The 23,018-nt window shown below is 36.5% G+C and overlaps 1 protein-coding gene across 2 annotated transcripts in view; it reads right to left on the reverse strand.

Annotated features, from left to right (window-relative positions):
* The window catches only part of LOC138711872 (kelch-like protein 17), a 471,943-nt gene that overhangs the window by 249,458 nt on the left and 199,467 nt on the right, over positions 1–23,018 (reverse strand). The window lies entirely within an intron of this gene.

The following is a 23,018-nucleotide window of genomic DNA, read 5'->3' on the forward strand; positions in this document are numbered from 1 at the left end:
TTCAGCATTTTGGAGATGAAATTTTTGCTTTTAGGAGTCAACAAAATATATTTACAGGAGCGCTACAATACAAATCTCTTATGCTTGTACTACGAAAAATTGAAGACATAATAGGGCTATATTGTGCAGTGATTCTCCAACTCTGAAGCAGGGCTGGGCTCCGGAAGCGAATCCAAACTTTAAACGGGGATGCTTAATATTCATCCATCAAGACATCAACGCTGTGCGGTGTTCGGCGGGGAAGAAAGGGGTTAAAGAGAGTGAGAGAGTAGAGTAGCTCCCCGTGAGAGAGTAGAATTCGCTCTTGGTGCCCAGCCCTGCTCTAAAGAGTTATCTCAAGAGGAGACCGGCGTCGCAAGGACTTCACATCACGAGAGTCCCGTTGCGTTTGTCTTACGTGTAGGTATAGATCAGTCGTTTGAAACTTGTGGCTCCCACTCCTATGTGGCTTTTAAGTTCAGTGTATAATTATGTATAAGAGAAAAGTTTTATATTATATTCTTATTGGATTTGGTATTCCCAAGAAAGTAGATCGATTAATTAAAATGTGTCGAAGTGAAACGTACAGCAGAGTCCGTATAGGTCAGTTTCAATCTGATGCTTTTCCAATTCACTGTGGGCTAAAGCAAGGAGATGCACTATCACCTTTACTTTTAACTTTGCTCTAGAGTATGCCATTAGGAAAGTCCAGGATAACAGAGAGGGTTTGGAAATGAACGGGTTACATCAGCTGCTTGTCTGTGCGGATGACGTGAATATGTTAGGAGAAAATCCACAAACTATTAGAGAAAACACGGGAATTTTACTGGAAGCAAGTAAAGAGATAGGTTTGGAAGTAAATCCCGAAAAGACAAAGTATATGATTATGTCTCGTGACAAGAATATTGTACGAAATGGAAATATAAAAATTGGAAATTTATCTTTTGAAGAGATGGAGAAGTTCAAATATCTTGGAGCAACAGTAACAAATATAAATGATACTCGGGAGGAAATTAAACACAGAATAAATATGGGAGATGCCTGTTATTATTCAGTTGAGAAGCTTTTATCATCCAGTCTACTGTCAAAAAATCTGAAAGTTAGAATTTATAAACCAGTTATATTACCGGTTGTTCTTTATGGTTGTGAAACTTGGACTCTCACTTTGAGAGAGGAACAGAGATTAAGGGTGTTTGAGAATAAGGTGTGTAGGAAAATATTTGGGGCTAAGAGGGATGAAGTTACAGGAGAATGGAGAAAGTTACACAACACAGAACTACACGCATTGTATTCTTCACCTGACATAATTAGGAACACTAAATCCAGACGTTTGAGATGGGCAGGACATGTAGCACGTTTGGGTCAATCCAGAAATGCATATAGTGTGTTAGTTGGGAGGCCGGAGGGAAAAAGACCTTTAGGGAGACCGAGACGTAGATGAGAAGATAATATTAAAATGGATTTGAGGGAGGTGGGATATGATGATAGAGAATGGATTAATCTTGCTCAGGATAGGGACCAATGGCGGGCTTATGTGAGAGCGGCAATGAACCTCCGGGTTCCTTAAAAACCAGTAAGGAAGTATAATTATGTAAGACAAAAATATATAGTACATAATAAAATATGCTTCGACAATTAATTTACCACGGTCCGAGAAGACATTTCTTATAAAATACTCGTACCGTAAAGTGGGGATATTTTGGACGCGGGGGTAACATCAGACGGCAATTCAATTTATCATATTTTATGTTGGTAACACCAGTTCTTAACATCTTTTCCGCGCTTTTTACTATGTTCGTATCGCTTGTATGATTCTTCACATTTTTAAAGAAACATTGGTGTTACCAACATAAAATATGATAAATTGAATTACCGTTTGATGTTACCCCTACGTCCGAAATATCCCCACTTTACGGTAGCTAATTAGGCCTTACAATTTCGGAAAATTAATTCTGGCTTAGGTCTGCAAAACTCGCGAAGAAAAAAAATGGATTTAAAGGTTGTACTTCACTTTACACTGAGGTGAAATTTCAAATTTCTAAATTATTCAAACTAGAGACCTGACAATTTGTACAGCTATCATGCTGTATATAAAGTCTCTGTGAACTGTTTCGTCTTATTAGGCTAAGAAATGCAAAACTTGTTAACATTTTTGTAAATTTAAACGTCATTTTGAAAAATCGCTATTTTCCCACAAATTTCAAAACTTTTATCTGAAATTTTGTCTATATACCTCTCAGACCCTCAGAAACAAAACTTGTTGTCAAGGGTTTCTATTCCATATACTTTAAAGGTAATAAAAGATACTTAATGCAATCTAATATAAAAGTTTCCAAAAAATTGCAAGTCTAGTCTACCACTTTGGAGTAACGGTTAGCATGTCTGACCATCAAAGAAACGGGCCCGGATTCAAATCCTGGTTGGGACAAGTTACCTAGTTGAGGTTTTTTCCGGGATTTTACCTCAACCCATTAACAGCGAATGCTGGGCGACTTTCGGCGCTGGAGCCCAGACTCATTTAGCTGGCATTATCACCATCATCTCATTCATACACTAGAAAACCACAGCAGTTGATAAAATATTGGTGAAATAACCAATTAAAAAAAGAACATTTCTAAGAAGAGTAGCTATTTAGCAAAGAAAATGTACAAAAAAAAAGTCGAGGTAAATTAATTTAAAAGTTTGGATCTATAGAGATGAAAGTAAAAACAAACAGTTTCTTGTAACTCTAACAGTTGACTGGATAATTCTTTGGCATGAAAATTTGTAGACGGCTAGTTTAGACCTTAAGTAATTTTTAACTATCATCATTATCATCATCATCATAATTTACTAAACAGACTTTACTTAGGCCATGTAGTCTGTTGCGGACTCAATGCATCGTTTAGTCAGTCATCCTGTAGACTTTCTGCCACGAGGTCTATAGTGCAGAATTTGTCTTCGGATTCTTGTTCGATTCTTCTATTAATGTGGTTTGCAGTTTTATCTCTGCATTTTTGGGTACGTAAGAATGAATTCCGTATTCAGTTGTTCTAGAATGTCTTCATTCTTTTTATGATCCCATCTGGTATAACCTGCAGTTCTTCTTATGAAGCGCGTATCTACCTCTGTGATTCTCAATGCATCTTGTGCTTTGATGATCCATGCTTCACATCCATATAACAACGAGAACGAGCTAGAGTTTTGTATATCTTCAGTTTGATCTCTTTCTGTAATTAAATTTGGTTTCAAGACAATTTATGGTGCCTATGATGTATAAAATTTAATTATTTTGTTTGATATGTCCGTGTCATTAAATAAAGATATAGAATATCCAAGATAATTGAAACAATTAACAATTTCCAATATTGTATCGTTGCTAATAAGCCCTGTTTTGTTTTTTTCTGTTGATATTTCCATGTCAAAGTTTTTTGCAATTTTATTTAAACTGTATAATGATATGTAAGTTATCTTCCGAATCAGCTACTAGCACCTGTTGATATTTCCATGTCAAAGTTTTTTGCAATTTTATTTAAACTGTATAATGATATGTAAGTTATCTTCCGAATCAGCTACTAGCACCTGATTGTCGGCATATAAAATTGCATCCAATTTCAATCTGCGATTAATCAATGTGTTTTCATAGGATAGCTGTCTCAATCTTTAAGTACTAAATTTATGAAAATTACGAAAATCTGTGGGAATAAACAACATCCTTGACGTACTCCATATTTATAAGTTTCCAGACTGTTAATTCATTATTTACTCTGAGTGCTATTAAATTATTTATATAGATGTTGTATAAATTTAGAATGAAATATCCTGGTAGTGCGTCATTACGTAGAATTTCAAATAATTTTGTTCTATTCACCGTATCGAAAGCTTTTTTATCATCATCTATGAAGGAAAATGTGTATCTATACCGAATTCTTTGTGTATCTCAAACAATATTTTGAGTTATCCATCAGTTCAAGATCTACCTTTGCGGAATTCATTTTCTTCTTCACCAATAATTTAATTATGAATGTATACAATTCATTTTAACTATAAAAACGAAAAATAGTAATTTTTGACAAATAAATGAGAATTTTCCTCTGTGTAGCCTGAAGAGCTTCTAGGATGGTCATATTCATAAATTATTTACAGACCATTCAGTCGGTAAAATTTTAACATTCTTTGCAGATGGTAACAGTTATCGCAGTAATAGTGTTTTTTATTTGACCTGAGCTCTAAATTTTATTTAAATATGCCATTTAACGACGCTGTATCAACTGCTTGGTTATCTAGCATCGATGGAATTAGTGATAGTGAGATGGTATTTGGAAAGGTGAGGCCGAGGCCAATATTTGCTTTACAGTTGGGAAAACATTGGAAAAAACCACAAATGATCAATCGAAGCGGTATTCGAATCCAATCCCGATGAACTACGGATAGGCCGAAGAGAGCAAAAACGCTACCGCTTGAGTTACGACAGTGGCTTACGTATGGGATTTGTTGAGAATTGACATAGTTTTCTTCCTGTGTGTCAACAGTTACTTGGAAAGGGCAAAGAATGTTTCTAAACCAGTGTTTCCCAACTTTCTTCGCTTCGGAGAACCCTAGAAACGTTTAACTAAACCTCGGGGAACCCCGGCAACCTAACGCATAATTCATCTAAACCGAAAATCAGATGTCAAGAAGTCTCTTCAATGGTCTTCCTTGGTTTCTTTCAACTGAAGATCCACTCGGATTCTTCTTTTGAGATTTCCCAGTAATTGAAATGTTTCCTGAATGGTGAAAGGAGCTCAGAGCAGAGTAAGTCCAGTGGTAGGGTTGCCACCTTAAAGCCTCTAGACATGCTTGCCGAATTGGTCTAATTTAAAGGCACTAGATACTCACCACCACCCTCTCCCGTCTGCTACAGTTAAAAGTTAACTGCATTGCCCGGGGACTACGACGTGGATGTGGGAGTAGAATTTGTCGACTGAAGTATAGTTAATATACAGAAAAACATTGCTGAGTTTTTTTGGAATACAATTATCGGCATCTTGCATTCCCTGAGGTTAATTCGACCTTTAGACTCCAATTAAAACAATATTTATTTAATAATACCTACTAGTCATGAAAATAAATTCACTTTCAAGTTATATCTTACAAAAACCATTATTAACAAATGCTATATTTATATCTATAATTTGGTAAAACCATTTCCAATTTGCAAAAATAAATAAATAAATAAATAAATAAAAATAAAAAAGTGAAAAAGATTCACCCTCAAATAAAATTCAACAGTTCCTCAAGTGTATAATTTATCTTCATTGTCAGTTCGGTGTGAAATTTATGCTTGTTTCAAAAACAAAATAGTTTTATTCTAGGCCGTAATATTGACGGCCAAAAGCCTTTTTCGGAACAAGAAAATGCTTGTTCACACAAATAAGATTTGGAGGATCGAAGTTATACATTTAAAGCGTTCTGTGAGATTAGACGAAACTATTTTCTCACCATTAATTAAAATACACTAACGATTGTTCATTGATATTCTCTTTTTATGTCCAATCACATAGTTTAGTGAATTGTTCTTCCTCTTCCAAGCTCAATAAATTTTCTACACTGCTAGGGAAATTTAAGAAAGGATTATTGATTCAATTGCATATATCCGATCACAAAGAAGGTAAGTAATTGTCAAGATTTTCCGACAGGAATTCCATATGGTCGGAAATTAATGGTATAAAATCTTCATGCTTGAATGCTTGAGTCCAGAACTGAGATAGGTATGGAAACATGTCAACGGTACCTATCAGAAGATGTTTTTCCTCAGTTCGTGCAGAGTCTGACGGAAAGAAAGATATGATTGAATTAAGACTGTTCATGAAACATTTAACAGTAGGCCTATCCACGGAACCACAGAAGAAATGTGTGAACTTTCTTTCTTCTGAAGTGAAATTGAGGTAAAATTACATGTTGACTTTGTGGACAAAATATATATGTTCCGAATAAAACACAAAAAATAAATATAATACGCCATTGTGAGACCCTTCGCACACAATTAATATGAGAAAAAAAACAAGGGAATATAAACAAAATTACGGAACTTTAAAAACTGCACTTGGTAAGCAAAAACACGTGTCCACAAATACTGTAAAAATAGACAGAAGCTACTGTGAAAGCTATGTGTGTGTGCAGAACTTGTCCATCGCTGTGGAGTAGGGGAGACCCGGGCAAAACGAATAACCCGGGCAAAGGAAATAATGTATATTTCTTATAAACGCCAACAGGCAGCGCTTTCTGCTATGTTGGGGAAGAATCCCAACCAGATTTTGCTGCTGGAACTGACTTATCGTCATTCTAGCTAGTGAGACAAGAAGTCAGCTTGTGTTTGAAGAAAATTAATTGTTTTCTTAAAATATTTCAAGGTAAGAGAAACAAATGTACAACACACAATACTGCAGAAACCTTTTGTTATGTGATAGTAATATATAGGCGATACAATTACTTCTAAAGAGCCGTACTTACGAAGAAGATTATTGACGTTTATATTTGTATAACCTTAAATGAAAAGCGAAATGGCGTCTGCGGGCAAAGTGAATAGGGCAAAGTGGATAACTTATCCGCTTTGCCCTGCCACGTTAATTTGACTATATAAGTGTTAGCTGTATTTTTGTATGTATTTATCTATTATAATAAAGCGTGTTAGATCATTTTACATAATGGAGCCATTAAGTCACACTAATTAAATTATAAATCAGTAACACTGATATCAATTTTTACTTTAAAAGGTCGTAATGTGTTTTCAGATGGTTTAATTTTTCAAGAGGAAGATGGAACAAGCCAAATGGTCTGAAGAAGCCAAGAAGAAAGCACTTGAAGAAATAAAATCTTCCAATCAGTGGTTCTGCTATCTTACCATACAACCATAATGTGTTTGTTGATGAAGATTTTGCTCCAGATCAACTTACAGATCGCCCCCTTGTGATAGAAATCAGCGAAACGACAGCTGGCTCAGATTTAACAAATTCTGCGGTGCCAGCTTCTTCAGCGGCTGAAGAAACAGTTAATGCTCACTCAGAATCAACCACATCTGTGATGTCGGCATCTTTAGAGACTGAAGAAATATTCAATACATCAATTACACTCAGATTTTCAGTTTCGGTTACACCAAAACCCTCAACATCGTCAGCAAGAGAATCCAAGTCACTTATTTTGATTGAGACTAGTGCCAAAAGTGGATGCTCGAAAGATACGAGCAAACGAAGAAAATGTCAGCGCTCTGAAGTTCTTACATCTATACCGATTAAAAACGTTGAAAGAGAAGTAACTGATGGGCAGGAGCAAAAGCAGAAGAAATCCAAGTCTTCAGTGCTAGTGAAACGTCGGCTTGTTCAAATTTGTATTTTGTACTAATCTAACGTGCTGTAAACGGCTGTAAATAACATATCCAATCGTCTAATATAACTCATTAACATCGTGTTTATGAGTTGATTTAATTTTATTATCAGTGAATAAAAATTAAATAGAAATATGAAAATGTTATAGGGATATTCACTTTTCCCGGGTTAATTATTCGCTTTGCCCGTGTACCCGGGCAAAGCGAATAATTAACTAGCCTATATTTTCTTTCTCAAATCATATCACTGTCCATAGGTACAAGAAACGAATTGCCGCTTTTTTTATATATGTGGACAACGTGTGTCACAACCAATGTCACGAATATTTTTTTTTGAAGAACCAAAATATAGCCTGTGGCATTGTTTGTTCTTAGCTTATCCGCTTTGCCCGGGTTTCCCCTAATGGTTAACACGTCACATGGAGAAACGAGCGGGCCTGGGTTCAAATTCTGGTTGGGCAAGTTACTAGGTTGAGGTTTTTTTTCCGAGTTTTATCCTCAATCATCATAATTACATTTCCCCTCTTTCACCATCATCTCTGTTTCTTTCTCAAGTTTCGAGCTTTCTCCGATGTAGAGTCGGCTGCGAACTGCCGCCGGATTTGAACCCCATGGATATGTGCTGATCATGGGCTCTCCACGGGGCTTATGGAAACTCGCTGGATCGGAGTAGAGGAACCGCGGTTAGGCCTACGCGGAATGGTAGGCTGTAGGGGAGTTCGAGGCGGAGTGCAGCGGGATCTGCTCGCCGGGGGTTTTAGGGCATGCACACCATTCCGTCCCGGGTAGTGCAATGGACCCACCCGAGTAGCCTGCGTGCGAGGACAGTCCCAGTTCGTGCCCTTCCCTAAAGGAGGAATAATAGGTAGATACAGCAACATACACTATCTTTCAATTTTATAAGAAAAATTTTAATTAATCAACTCATTTTGAAGTGCGGCCTTCGTTCTTTCAATTACGAGTCGAGTTGGCTCTAAGCAAAAGTTGAGTTTGACACAGCTACTGTAGATCAAGTGAATGAAAAAAGGAGTCTTGACAATCCAGCGCAATTCAGCGTGAACGAGAAATTGACGCAAATCTTGCCTGGAGCTCTCTGTTCTAAATAATAATTATTCTACTTGACGTAAATATGACGAGGACCTCGCAGGTTTTCTTCCTTCATGGAGGAAGCCACAGTCTGGTTTTGAAAAAACTGTAGGCTTTACGAAATGAAATATAAAGAATGCTATACTTCCTGATTATGTCGTTTGTCCACAACTTCTTATTACATAAGCAAAAAGGGAAACTACTGTGATGCTGCAAAAGAAACTGGTTTCAAGATTTTTTTACTGAAATGGACATATTCAGATTGTAATCCGAGAAATTAGTTTTGTACCTTCTGCCTGAAGCGATTTCTCTTGAATTATTGGGATGATTTTGTTCATATATTCAAAACGTTCGACTCAATTTGCTCGAGAGTGATTCAAATTAAATAGACCTATAACTTGTAATACAAAATTAATAAATCCTCATTTGGAATAAAAATGACACAGTGGCGATTTTATACAAATCAAATGAGACGATTATATTTGTAATTTTTTTATTATTCAGAACAAACCGACAAATCCGTAAATATAAAATAAGAGCATCCGGTTTACCTTTCTTCTGAAGAAAGGAAATTTAGATTATTACACCGCTCTAAACAATGCATTATTCTCGGTCATATTTGAATTCGCGAGCCTGGGATCTATTGATAAGTATGATAACCACCGACGACAGTAGAGTGGTATATTTTTTAACTACAGTATTTTATTATTTTAACGACATTCTACATTTTATTATCACCAAACTATGTCAGTTTGTATGCTCATTTTAAAGACAGATACAAACAAGATTATGTAAGATTATAGAAATGTGATTGAAATAGGGAAAGTCGTTTTACATTAAGCTATACATGGCACCTGATTTCATATATATATATATTAATACCGAAACCTCAACGGAGAAGGACATAGTAGATTAGGTTTATGTGTTCCCCGGATCCGCACTTGATTTATGTAGAACTATCGTATTTGATAGTATTCGCAGTTAGTATAGGTTTATAGCACACACAGACATGGACTCGGATACTAACAATGATGCGGACACTACACTGCAAAGCCGGAAGGTAACAGACGACGACTACATAGGACTGACAGCTCTGTTACTTGTTACGGTAATTGCCTAGAAAATGTGAACGATAAAAATTAAAATTTCACCTAAAACAAAATTATAAACTCAAAAATAAAAATAATAACTAGGCCTACTTTAATCAAAAGTACTCACTTAAGATCATTTTGGGATATTTCGACATTTTTAAGAAAAGTATCTATTGCGAGGACTTTCCTAGTCAAAAAAAGTTTGAACTACATGAGATCTGTGTGCCTGTGTTTGTAATTTCTTTATATATTAATTTCGTGGCTCCAACTTGTGTTCTACGTTCGCAGAAGGCAGTACACTTTTCTTTTCGGTCATGAAATATAAGGTACCATCTTTAGTTTACTGTAAGTTATTTGACTGGATAAGCGTGATAATAGTGAATGCATAAATTATTGTGTATACATTTTACAAATTAGTGAAGACGAAAAAGTGATTACCTTCAAAAAAATAATGTTTGCTTCTTGTTTGCTGTCGTCTTTTGAGTGAAGGTGTAACTCGGAGAGATCTCGACATGTGTCGATTTCGCTTGTGGTTCTTCTGGGATGATTTTGGGGCTGTCTCTATGGAAATTTTTGTATGTTTGGTCTTAGTAGAGATCGCAATTCTCCCGAGCTTTTTAGTGCCACTTTGTCCGTCTATCTGTTTCTCTCTGTGTGTATCTGAATGTATGAAAATACCCATCTTCCATTCAACCAATTTTAACTAAACTCTATATTTTAATCTTCATTGATCTCAGACAAATAAGAAAAGTCATAACTCTCAATACAAACATGAAAGATAAATTAGTTTGGCATATTCTTCGCATTGATTCTAAAGACTTGTCTGCACAAGGACAATTAGGCTTGCCTAATTTTTCACCTACTGATACTTCCTTGGAAGAAATGTCGCCAGTTCCGCTGCTAACACTTCAACTGGTAGCAAAAGAGAAAACTGCAAGACTCAGACATAATAACGTCTGAAAACTATAGGAAACAGCTGAAAGAGACTAAACAGCCAAAAGAAGTTACGCTTTCCCACAGATGGAAGCCATATAATCCTCGGCGTGTATTGGGAGGAAGCTAGTTCATTAATCAATCTGGAGAAAAAAAAAAAAAAAAAACTAATGTGCCACGTATAGTGGGATAGACAGTCCTAAAAAATTTCGAAAGCCAGCCTCTTTATTTTCACAAGCCATCACATTTTGTTCACACATGTAATGGTAAAACCATGCGAGCTAAGATAAAGATATATTCATTGAAATATATTAAACAATATTTAAATATCTTTGCAATGCTAACATACGCTCTCAGAAACGCTCTGAAGCCATATAGAACAATATCTTCAGATGCGCAACAAATGTAACAAAATTAATTTAAAAAGCACATTCGAATTTCTTCCTACAACAGCTTTTGTTAGAATTCTGTATTAGTCGTAGTGGCATAAAAAATCGAAGTCGTAAAAAAATTTGAACTCACTACATAAACTCAGGTGCCTCATAAAAATTTTGTGGCGTCACGGCTATTTACCTGGAGCCCGAAATTTATCTATCCCTGATTTTTATAATAAATGAAATGTATCTGGATACTGTAGATCTAATTAAAGTTTGGAATTAACGAATAAAAAAGTATTTATGTCAGCACAAAGTTAAAATGAAACAAATTATGAGTGCGTGCTTTACGAGTCTCTGTACATTACAGTCATTGACTATAAACATTTTAAGTAATTGAAATGAAAAAGTTTCCTTGTTTATGATAAAATACATTTTCTTCTTTTGTACTGTCGTGCTCGCTACCAAATTCTTCTATTGCAGCACTCATTTCCAATTGTGTTGCTTTGTTTTGTTTTCGTATGTTCACTGCACAGCAGACCTGAACTAAGTAGCGTTGGATACCGTCAAGCTATACTCCATACATACCTTCACTGTTGCGGATTGCTTGGAGGCTTTAGGTAACCAAACGCAGTACTCAACTGATTATACATATCAGCGAGAACGTCAAACAGAGGTCAGAAAAAGCTATTAGAATTGATTAAAACATATCAAGGAAATCCATTATAACTTTAGGGCAATATTTTTTTTCTGACAAAAGCAATTATAATAACCTCTTTGGTATTGATGTGAGAAAGACAATGTGGTGAAAAACTAACCAACAACATAAAAAAGTCATAGTGAAGCACAGTGGCAGTCATACGTTGGTTTGGAGTTTCATGAGAAATTTGGAAATAACTGATAGAATCACACAATGAATTTCAAACAGTATATTGAGAAATTGTGATATAATTTTCCAATCACTGGAGATAAATTGTTGCTAGAAGAAACTCCAATAAGATAGCCTTAAACATTCAGCTCAGGTAACAAACATGTGGTTGTTGTAAAATATCTAGGGAAAGCTTGAGACCTCATTTCAAGCATCTGATTTCAATACAATTCTTGAGAATTTGTAAAATGTATTGGGCGAGAAACAGCATCGTGATGCACTTGGGGAGCTACGATATGTAGCCAAATCCGGTTGCGAAAGCCAGCTATGACTGCTGGAGGGATCATCGTGCTAATCACACGATACCTCCATTCATGTTGGATGATCGTCTTATGCTCTTAAGGAATTGTCTAAAATTTATCTTAAAACAAAAGAAAAGTTATTGTATCCATTCCATGAAGGCTACAAGCAGTTATTGCAGTCAATGGAATGTATGCAAGGTATTGAATGAGACTTATTCTACAGAGCGGTCAATGACATTGTCACTCTGCGGCAAGATTTCGCCATAAATAAAAATTGCAGGCTGATAAATCGGGGGACCTAGAAGGCCACAATCTTCTACTAATAACTCTGTTCTAGAATATTTTGCTTATAAAATTCAATGTTTCGGCTGCTGTATGGGTAGTAGCTGGATTCTGCTGGAAATAAGCACCCTGACATTCGATATCGGTTAACTGTTCAAGAAATGGGTTGAATATTTTTGTTCCGTATCTGTTACCATTGATTGTATCGTCAAAAAATATAGGGCCTATAATCCTATGTGGAGTTATAGCGCATCATACGTCAACTTTCTCAACATGTAAAGAAATTTCATGTTTGAGATGAGAAATTTCTGTACTCCAACATCTATTTTTTGCGTTACTATTTTTACTTTCAAATAATACTTAATTTTTAATAATTGTATTTTGTAACTGTAAGTAATTATTGTTATGAATCAAATAGATTGTATATTTCTTACTGCCATTTATTGCAATTCTATTCTTGAAAATATCTTTACATGTTTTTACATCAAAGAAGAATGTGCAGATACTTTTTGTAGCCTGTATACCGTACTGTAGGTGACATAAACTGGTGTTCTTACGACGACAGTGAAAGTCCTGTTTCGTAAAGGAAACATGGTTACAAGGACTTGTCTCGTGGAAATTCTAAATTCTGATTATTTATGATAATACAATTGAAGGGTTTGTGCAAAAAATGAGCTAATCCACACTTTTACGAAAACTGAGAAAATGTGTATATCATACTTCATATAAGCAGTTTTACCATCTCCCATCATATAGCATTTGTAGCAGTAAAAATAACTCCGCAATGTCGACAGCTTTTTATTCCAACCACATTCTGGTGTTAGATTTCTGAACGCAAAAGGTGTTAACCCACATTAAAATGGCGGGTGGTAAATACGAAATGTAGTGTTATAGTGATACAGGAAGTGATTTTGACACTGATGATGGTGTTAATGATCCAGACTACATCGAAGATTCTTCTGATAGTGGAGAAGATTAACCACAGGTACATTTAATACCACAATTTCGATAAAATATGTTTTGTGGTTTAACACCTTCTTCCATCAGAAGTGATGTAACAACTGATGATTATTGCTTTAGGGAATAAACTATAGCCATCTTAAATAATAATTATTATTTTGTGCATGACTGCACTTAATTTGTAATTATAGCAGTCATTTTTTTTCTTTTCATTAATCATTTAAGCCCTATAGATTTCCTCAGAATCCTCTGTTAATTATTTAGGTGGGTAGTAAATTAATCCTGATTGATTCAGAATTCTCCTTTTGAGATATTAATTTTATTTTATTTCTTGTAGCAGGTAAAGAAGTATAGAGCAAAGTCCTGTGAAAGTAGGAAGAGGAAGAGTAATGCTGAAAACTGGCGGTTAATTAGGAATCTAATTTGATTTAGTCAACCTGGCCAAGTTTTGGGATTGTTAATGAGTATAAAACATCAGCTGCAGTTAGAATAATTCGAATAAAAGTATTTATAAGCAATGCTGCTCGATTAAAAAAAAATAAACAAAACAGAAAAGGCCAGCAACATGTTATATCTCAGAAGAAGATTATAGCTCCTAGGTAAGTATGCAGTTTTTGTTCGTGGACAAAATTATTCAGTCTTTGATTTGTCACAAAGATTGTCAATTGCCATTGACAATAGAAAGCACGCTGATTTACTGGCATGTCTGCGATTGATTTCTCCAGAATATCATCTATTCTATGAAAAGTTAGTGTCATCAGAAAAAAAACTATTGCCGATAATGAAGCTGAAATGGTCGATGAGAGCAGAATAAATAATCAGATGAAGTAAAACACATTATGTGAACTACAAGGTATAAAATATGTGTAACACAGTGGATACAATTAATTCATAACAGCTGTTAACTCACGCATTACGTTTAAAAAGTCTGAGGAAGAAAGGAGCTGACCTAATTTTCTACTTCCTTGTCCTATTAGTTATTATTTTATTTATCTTAGGAAGGAAATTTACATAGCAACTCTCTCCCCAGCAAAATTGAATACTTCACACCGTAGTTCAACAGAGTTTTATGCACATTCACACACAATTGTGAATTGTAGGCTTTTTTAAACTTTCAAATAGCTTTTCCTCGAAACTAACTTGCTGTGGGTTAGCTTCTTTTTCCCGAACCCTTCAATTCCTTGATTTATTGATCACTCCAGTTGTAGTATAGGCTCAACTTTAAGTAAGGTCTTAAATAAGAAGAGTGTTCTGTAACCTAAGATAAACAGCTAGAATATCTGTGAGATCGCGTGTGACGTACATCTCAATTTGAATTCAGATGCAGCATCCGAATGGCAACCACCGTGGAATTACGTGGTTCTCGCAACAGAAGTCACTGAACACGCGCATTTCCCGGACAGGCTGATTCACGGCCGCGATAATCTCTGCATTATTCAGTGGGGCCATGCCCCAGGCAGCAGAGCACCTACAAGTCAGTCGAAGTGGTCATAAGAGTGCATTTGTAGGGGTGGGCAGCACCCTGATATACCTAATTCAAGTGTAGCACAAGTACTAGTCTTTGCTGAAGATGCACTGCTTTCAATTTTCAAGTTTTTCACTTCATTGAAGTAGGCATTACATTGATTGCCATTATGCAACGAGTATTGACGGTTGGTCTGGTAAATTACAGTAGTATTAGAACTTTGGAGTGCTAATGTGTTTCTGTGGTATAATATACAATAGATACATTCTTAGACAAAATATAAAGTGATGGTATATTTTTATACTCGTAATTAAATTAATGCTTCTTGTGAGAAGTAAGTGCTAATTTACTGGTTTAAGAACCATTTGCTTCTTAATCAATCTCTGCTCTCCCTTAAACTTTGAAGCGGTCGGCCCACTTTGGGCGCCAAATATGAAGCGGTTGGACCCACGTTGGGCGCCAAAATATGAGGCGGTTGGCCTTCGTTGGGGCGCCGAAATATGCGGCGGTGGTCGCCGGTCGTCGTCGTAGTTGCCCACGACGCCTTTCCTTGCCCTCGGCTGCCAGCTCCGTCGTATATGGAAAGTATCTCAAGGAGGCACGTCGATGTCAATAATTAACTATGTACTGTACACTGATTAATTTGGGCGCCAGCCTCCTCGAGATTACTCCGGTAGAGGATGAGGTCCCAGGTCAGCTGCAAAAACGGTCGGGACATGGGGTTTGGGAGACGTGCTCGTAGATTGAAATGACGTAGGCGCACACCAGAAGTTGTTGGCAAGAACTATGAGAACGTTTATTATTATTATTAAGTGTTCGTTTCAGATTGGCAGAAATGCGCGTCCAAGTGTATAATTTACTGCTCTCACTTCCTACAAGTTGGTAGACTAATTTCTGAGTTCACGTAATTATATATTTTGTACTATAAAACACCAGTAATATAACGGACAGTTGATAACGTGATGAGAGGAAAGAATTCAGACTTATAATAATAATGCAACACACGACTTCTTACTACACCCACTAAAAAAATTCTAAGTCCGTAAATTGTTATACTTCCGAGTTAGGTTTGCCGAGAATATGTGGAGTGCGTCCACTCCGAACGCTGTCTATCTGCCTTCTCTATCTGCCAAATCTATCCTCTACTTTCAACCACCAAACATACAATTTCGCCCTCCTATCTATATATCACGTGTCTCTATCAAGAATCCTGATTGGCCATGAATACACTTACGTCACTTAAGACGCGTTCTTCCAAAATTATTCGTTAACTAGAACATCCCCTTACTTCCGGCGTCCTGACAATTCTCTGACATATACCAGATCATCTCTTTTGGAACCTGGCTTGGCGTCATCTTACTGACCACCCGCAGGCAAAGTCCATACATTCCCTCATCAGTCAACTCCACGCCTGGACACATGTTTCCTGTCCGCGTAACTTGGCTTCAGCCTTCCTGCCCACCTGTTACTTCCGGCTCACATTCTGGACCTTCCTTACACGTCCATGCTTCTTACTATCCATATGAGAATATTAACACGAAATACTAATCTAATGAAAATCTCCTTATCCTATTCGAGGAACCGTCTCAAAATCCCTCTCATAACAAAGAATATTCCTAAGGTAGTATTTGTTGTTATGAGACGCCCCATAAACTACCTTCGGTACTAGTCTCCGGTGTCCCCTAATTAGTCAAGCTTGGATACACCTTTTGCTAAGCTTATAAACAATGTACAAATTTACACTTACAAATATTATATATTTACAACTATTTACATGTATGAATCTATATACACACCTCACGGCTGCTTACACCTCACACGCCAGTTTAACTGACCTCTACCTGACCTATATACAGCATCCAATCGTAACATTCAGGGCACATCCGAATACAATAGCGCTCTCTCACTCACATTCATGATCGGTTCCTTGATACATACTTATACTCATAACATAGAAATAAGAATTATGAACCACAATAAAAAAATATGCTAAACAATACATAATACATTTTAAAATACCAATTAACCCTTTATATCATACTTCATACATTATCTGCAACCCTTGAAAACACATCTACCTTCATAAAACCGAAATAATTATTAATCAGAATCAAAATTATACTAAACGATACACAATACTTCTGAAATACTAACTGACTCTATTTATCATATCTCATACATTAGCTGCAGCCTTGAAAACACATTTACATTCTTAAAACCGAAATAATTATTAACCAGAATCAAAATTAAACCAAACGACACACAATACTTCTGAAATACTAACTGACTCTATTTATCATATCTCATACATTAGCTGCAACCTAGAATACACATCTCGAACTAAAATGATGGTCTGGCACTTACTATCGATTCCAAAAAAAATGGATACATATTCAAATCGAATCATTCAACCTCTGCAGATAAATGAACATATCTGAAGTTAATAAAAAATGTTCTATCATTATTAATTATTATTATTATCATCTTTAAATTATTGCCACAGGGAATACTACTTAACGCGTGATCTTATAAGAAAACACACAAAAACAACTAATTCTGAAGGTGGCAAAAAAAAAAAAACAAAAGTAACAAAAATTTTCCCAAGGTTAACATTTTCAGCACTGAAATCAGTTCTTGGTTCTAGTTGCTTATACCGCTCAAATACTACATGCACGAAACAAACACATTCTTATTTTTTTTATAATTAAAATCATATTATTTTCAACTTTACACAAATTCTCGTCTATTAACCTGGTACGTCGCCTGGATGTCTATCATGAATCGGATCGTCATTCTCCGAATGGGATCGTCTGCGGCCTTCCTCATATGTCATTGTGCCATTCTTAAATTGACAGTTTACACGTGGAGACACACTTCTCCTCACATTAAATCTACCAGCATGCATCCATTTAACTTTTTCTCCTCCTGCAGAAAAATGAGGTCTCCAATCGCCCTTCCTATACTCACTCCTTTGTTCGTTGCAGTACCGCTTTCTAGCATTGTTAGAAGATCGGTTCACAAAATACCGCCTGTCATTATTGTAGGGTTGTAAACCATGACCGCCAGCACTGTGTGGCCGATCCCTGCTCCAACCGTCATTATGGTCATTGCTATTGTACCCTCTGTGGGGTGGGAAGGCTTCTTCTGCCCTCCGCCCCATGTTTGTGATGGTTTTCGCATTCTCTTTCTCAAGTCCACTATCGCTCCCAAACTCATCAAACTTTTCGATTACTCTATTTACTTGCTCCTTGAATGCTCTATAACTTTCTAACACCTGGCTCTCTAGCCTGATACTATTCTCGGTTAACCTATACTCCAATTCATTATTATTCTCATCGAGATTATCGTCCAATTCATTAATATCCATAGATATTTTACTTTCCAGCTCATTACTATTTCCAGCTACCTTACTATTCAATTGATTAATATTCTTATCTACTTTATTCTCCAATTCATGACTATAACCATCTAATTTATCTCCCAATTCATTAATATCCGCAGTCATTTTACTTTCCAGCTCATTATTATTCTCGGCTACCTTAATATTCAATTCCTCAATATTCTCATTAATATTCTCAGCTAATTTATTCTTCACTTCATTACTATTTCCTGCTATCTTATTATTCACTCCATTAATATTCTCGGCTAACTTATCTTTCACTTCAGTACTATTTTCATCTAGTTTCTCATTCAACTCATTAATATTCACAGTTAATTTAATTTCCACTTCATTACAATTCTCAGCTAGTTCATTATTCAATTCATTAATATTCTCGGCTAACTTATCTTTCAGTTCAGTACTATTTTCATCTAATTTCTCTTTCAATTTATTAATATTCACTGCTAATTTAATTTCCACTTCATTACAATTCTCAGCTAGTTCATTACTCAATTCATTGACATTCTCAGCTAACTTATCTTTCAGTTTAGTACTATTTTCATCTAGTTTCTCTTTCAATTCATTAATATTCACAGCTAATTTAATTTCCACTTCATTACAATTCTCAGCTAGTTCATTACTCAATTCATTGACATTCTCAGCTAACTTATCTTTCAGTTTAGTACTATTTTCATCTAGTTTCTCTTTCAATTCATTTATATTCACAGCTAATTTAATTTCCACTTCATTACAATTCTCAGCTACCATATTATTCCATTCATTAATATTCTCTTCTAATTTATTATCCAATTCATTACAATTCTCATCTAGATTATCTCCCAATTCATCAATATCCACAGCTAATTTATTTCTCACTTCGTTACTATTCTCGGCTATCTTATTATCCAATTCACTAGTATCCACAATTAATTTACTTTCCACTTCATTACTATTCTCGGCTACCTTATTATTCAATTCACTAATATCCTCAATCAATTTACTCTCCACTTCATTACTATTCTCGGCTACCTTATTCTTCAATTCACTAATATCCTCAATCAATTTACTTTCCACTTCATTACTATTCTCGGCTACCTTATTATTCAATTCACTAATATCCTCAATCAATTTACTTTCCACTTCATTACTATTCTCGGCTATCTTATTATTCAATCCATTAATATTCTCAATTAATTTACTTTCCATTTCATTACTATTCTCGGCTATCTTATTATCCAATTCACTAGTATCCTCAATTAATTTACTATCCACTTCATTACTATTCTCAGCTATCTTATTATTCATTTCTTCTATAATTGCCTCTCTAAATTCCCCGTTCTCTCTATTTACACATTGTTTGACTATCATCTACCTCTTGTAGGCTATCTACTAACCTACTTTCCAACCTGTTTATTTGGTCCCTATTCTCCCTGGAATTCTCTATCATCTCATTATTCAATTGTCCAATCTGTTCTTGGTTTATTTTAGAACTTTCCATCAACTGGCTCTCTAGCCTACTACTATTCTCAGCCATCTCACTCTTCAAATTACCGAACTGGCTCTCTAGCCTGCTACTATTCTCAGCCATCTCACTCTTCAATTCACTCTTCAATTTATTACTAGTTTCTATCATTTCGTTCCTCATCTGATTCATCTGTTCCAATATCCGCTCTAACACACTATTCGACATGACATTGTCCGAACCTCCCGAACTTTCTTTATCTTGGCTAGTACTCGTCCCTGCTGTAGTCTCCATTTTTCCACTTCTAGTCTGGCTCCTTAGCAACATGTAGTATATAATATATCCTCAACAATTCCCCCGTAAAAACAAAAACAAAGTAAACCCTACAAAAATGAATTACACACATGTACATATATATGGACACAACAATTGAAATGAAACCCTTTATGCTTACGTATCGACGTCTTCTAGGTTACGCCTGGTTGATCGTCTACCCCACCGTCCATCACTGTTCTCAGCTGTTTTGGGGTCTGCACGGTGTTGTGGCCGTCGGTCGTTGACACTGCATGATACTGCAAGCTGCTCTACTAACACTGCGTCGGCTGTCGGCCCTCGCGTCGATCCCCACTGCGGTCATTGTTGCCATCAGCCGCATTAACCCTGCGTCGGCTGTCGGCCCTCGCGTCGATCCCCGCTGCGGTCACTGTTGCCATCTCGTGCCCGACGTTGTTCATCTCGAGCCCGACGTTGTTCATCTCGAGCCCGACGTTGGGACGCCAAAATATGAAGCGGTCGGCCCAAGTTGGGCGCCAAATATGAAGCGGTTGGCCCCACGTTGGGCGCCAAAATATGAGGCGGTTGGCCTTCGTTGGGGCGCCGAAATATGCGGCGGTGGTCGCCGGTCGTCGTCGTAGTTGCCCACGACGCCTTTCCTTGCCCTCGGCTGCCAGCTCCGTCGTATATGGAAAGTATCTCAAGGAGGCACGTCGATGTCAATAGTTAACTATGTACTGTACACTGATTAATTTGGGCGCCAGCCTCCTCGAGATTACTCCGGTAGAGGATGAGGTCCCAGGTCAGCTGCAAAAACGGTCGGGACATGGGGTTTGGGAGACGTGCTCGTAGATTGAAATGACGTAGGCGCACACCAGAAGTTGTTGGCAAGAACTATGAGAACGTTTATTATTATTATTATTAAGTGTTCGTTTCAGATTGGCAGAAATGCGCGTCCAAGTGTATAATTTACTGCTCTCACTTCCTACAAGTTGGTAGACTAATTTCTGAGTTCACGTAATTATATATTTTGTACTATAAAACACCAGTAATATAACGGACAGTTGATAACGTGATGAGAGGAAAGAATTCAGACTTATAATAATAATGCAACACACGACTTCTTACTACACCCACTAAAAAAATTCTAAGTCCGTAAATTGTTATACTTCCGAGTTAGGTTTGCCGAGAATTTGTGGAGTGCGTCCACTCCGAACGCTGTCTATCTGCCTTCTCTATCTGCCAAATCTATCCTCTACTTTCAACCACCAAACATACAATTTCGCCCTCCTATCTATATATCACGTGTCTCTATCAAGAATCCTGATTGGCCATGAATACACTTACGTCACTTAAGACGCGTTCTTCAAAAATTGTTCGTTAACTAGAACATCCCCTTACTTCCGGCGTCCTGACAATTCTCTGACATATACCAGATCATCTCTTTTGGAACCTGGCTTGGCGTCATCTTACTGACCACCCGCAGGCAAAGTCCATACATTCCCTCATCAGTCAACTCCACGCCTGGACACATGTTTCCTGTCCGCGTAACTTGGCTTCAGCCTTCCTGCCCACCTGTTACTTCCGCCTCACATTCTGGACCTTCCTTACACGTCCATGCTTCTTACTATCCATATGAGAATATTAACACGAAATACTAATCTAATGAAAATCTCCTTATCCTATTCGAGGAACCGTCTCAACTTTAAGGTCTTGGGTACTAAATAGGAAACGATTAGAAGAAAAGCTATGTTTATGAGGATTGTAGAACACAACTAGTACCTATTATTTACTTACAAATGGCTTTTAGAGAACCCGGAGGTTCATTGCCGCCCTCACATAAGCCCGTCGTCTGTTCCTATCCTGACTGCGATTAATCCAGTCCCTACCATCATATCCCACCTTCCTCAAATCTATTGTATTATTATCCTCTCATCTACGTCTCAGCTTCCCTAAAGATCTTTTTCTCACCGGCCTCTCAACTAACAATCTATATCCATTTCTGGATTCGCCCATACGTGTTACATGCCATGTCCACATAAAACCTCTGGACTTAATGTTCCTAATTATGTCAGGTGACTACTATGAATAAAGAATCCTGTTCCTAATTTGGTGATTGTTATTTTCTTCCCCATAGCATAACAAGACTTAATCTTCTATTTGAGGCGGTTCGTTCCGTAACTTGCCTTATCCACTACAAGTTTTTTTCAGGAAGAGCGAAAAACACATAATTCCTTGAGTCAGACTTCCTGAATTTTTTATCAACAGTTCAACTAATAAATAAAATAAATATACAGATTCTTCAAATACCTGTCTTATTCAACCTAAGGAATAATACAAATAAAATACATTAGGTCATTTTATACAATTGAAAAAACATAACAATCGCTTTCGCCAAATTAATGGCATCATCAGATCGAAAGACATATGAATAGCTATTTGTTAAAAGGGCCAAAGTGACATTTTTTTCAAAATCACTTTTTCAGCATATAATGTTCTTTGAGCACAGACACATTGATTTATGTTAAAAGAACCGAGACATAAGCGGCAACTAGACGGCATTCAATATCGAAATTTTTGTTAAAAGGGCGAAAGTGTAGGACATGTGCCTTTTAACAAACAACACAATGCACTTGGAAACTTAGATGTTGGCTAAACTTAATCAATTAAGATGAAAATAAATATCAAAGGTCCTTCAGTAACTGTCTATTCTTTAAACCTAATGCATAATACAAAAGATTACATTAGGTTACATACATAAAACACACATGCGACTAGCGCTTTCGCTATTAAGGTAGCATCTTCAGGTCTGGCTTGCGTATTGTTGAGCTTTTCACATACAGACACAGATGGAAAAGTAACATAATGAAATATAATAAGGTACACGACGTGAGAGAATTACATATTAAAATAACAATGCAAAGAAGGCAAAGTAAAAAATGGCTTGAAAACAAGCGAATATTTGTAATAATTCAAACCTCTATAAGGTCTAGAAATTAAGATCGTAAAAAGTATGCCTTGAGATAAAAGTCTGCGAAACATATGTGCAGCTTATAAAATGTAACAAAGACAGTTAAAAGAGTAACAAATGAAAATATTATTTGCATCAGTCATCACGACCAACATGGCTTTCAAAAATTCATCAATCAAGTTATTTTAGTTAAAGCTAATAATGAGGAGTGTGGGGTCATTATTGCAGTACATGTATTCCAGAAGACATAG

Source organism: Periplaneta americana, chromosome 13, assembly GCF_040183065.1.
Source record: "Periplaneta americana isolate PAMFEO1 chromosome 13, P.americana_PAMFEO1_priV1, whole genome shotgun sequence".
NCBI lineage: Eukaryota > Metazoa > Arthropoda > Insecta > Blattodea > Blattidae > Periplaneta > Periplaneta americana.